This window comes from Rhagoletis pomonella, unplaced genomic scaffold, assembly GCF_013731165.1.
Source record: "Rhagoletis pomonella isolate Grant_MI unplaced genomic scaffold, Rhpom_1.0 Rhpom_scaffold_00011, whole genome shotgun sequence".
Taxonomy (NCBI): domain Eukaryota; kingdom Metazoa; phylum Arthropoda; class Insecta; order Diptera; family Tephritidae; genus Rhagoletis; species Rhagoletis pomonella.
In genome coordinates this window covers 4,314,986-4,316,449 of record NW_023458565.1, presented here as the reverse complement: position 1 = coordinate 4,316,449, position 1,464 = coordinate 4,314,986, and the positions used below count along the sequence as shown (strand labels likewise).

Here is a 1,464-nt window from a genome sequence, read left to right as displayed (position 1 = left end):
CGCTTTGTGTGACAACATCAATGCGCACGCCACAAGTTGGAGGAGAAGCTCGGCCAAACACTAACATATGTATGTGCCAATCTGTTATTATTATTAATTAAAAATTGGACTGTATTGAACTATATCGTCGCTCAGCGCGTAGTAAGATTATAAATTAAATTTCCAAGAGAAATTCGGTTCTTTAAATATTTTCTAATTACCTTCGAAAATATATTAACTCAAAAAAAAAATAAACAATGCTTCATAGATCGATTTTTTTTAATCTAACTTCATAAAGTTCTTTAAAAATATTTTGTAAATGAGGCCATAAGAGCTTAGGGGGAGAGTTACAACACAAAAATACATTTAAGGCGCAGCGAAGCACGCCGGGTAATTGCTAGTTACCTTATATAGAAAGGTTTGTTATAGGGCAAAATTTAACGAAAGTAGTGGTAAAAATCGAAATTGTATATATATTTTTTTTAAATAGCGTTTACCAAAAATTTGGTTTAAAAATGGTTATAGTAAATAAGTCGTAAAAAAGCTATTAAAATTATCTTTGAATTGGCATCAATACTTTTCTAATCGGTCAAGTAGTTTCCGAGATATTAAACATATAAAAGATAGGAAAGTTGAAGTTTAACCTGTTATACTTTCTTTGTTTTTTACTTGCCCCAAATAATTTGGGTATGGTTGAAATCTGCGTGAAAAGTTCTATCGATCTACATTTTTGGTTTTTTTTTGTAGCTAAACGGTCCGTATTCTAGCTAGAATCAGCTGTTCGCATGGCAAACGAAATAAAAATTGCCAACATGTTGACAAATACATTTTGGTTGTCAAATGCTGTCACATCAGCGGCGAGGGCCGTTTTCATTTGGATGTCATTTTATATGACCGTGCGTGGTGATATATGACAACAAACGCAAATGACACCGGATGACAACCCGTTTTCATTATTTTGACAACATTTGACGTCAAATATGACCTAATGAAAACCAGGCTTTACGAACATATGTTTGTACGAATGGATGTAGGTACACGTAGCAAGCTTGCTTCATTCATATTGGGGATTTTTCGAGTGTCATATTTTTCACATTCGCGAATGTGAATTTTCGGAATGCGAATGTGCAAATGCGAATGTGAATGTTAGGAATAACATTAAAATCAACCTAAGTCATCGTTTTTATTACTTAAAAATTTTGTAAATTATTAGAACATTGAACGAGTACTTCATCTTCTTCTTCATCTTCGTCTTGATCTTGATCTTGATCTTCATCCTCATCTTCATCTTCACCTTCATCTTCATCTTAATCTTCTTCTTCATCTTCATCTAGATCTTCATCTTCATCTTCTTCTTCATGATCATCTACATCTTCATTTTTATCTTCATCTTCATCTTCATTTTCATCATCTTTATCTTATCTTTATCTTTATCTTTTTCTTTATCTTTATCTTTATCTTTATCTTTATCTTTATCTTTATCTT

The 1,464-nt window shown here is 32.0% G+C and overlaps 1 protein-coding gene across 1 annotated transcript in view; it reads left to right on the top strand.

Annotated features, from left to right (window-relative positions):
• The window catches only part of LOC118747108 (lysosomal-trafficking regulator), a 41,423-nt gene that overhangs the window by 29,273 nt on the left and 10,686 nt on the right, over nucleotides 1-1,464 (top strand). The window lies entirely within an intron of this gene.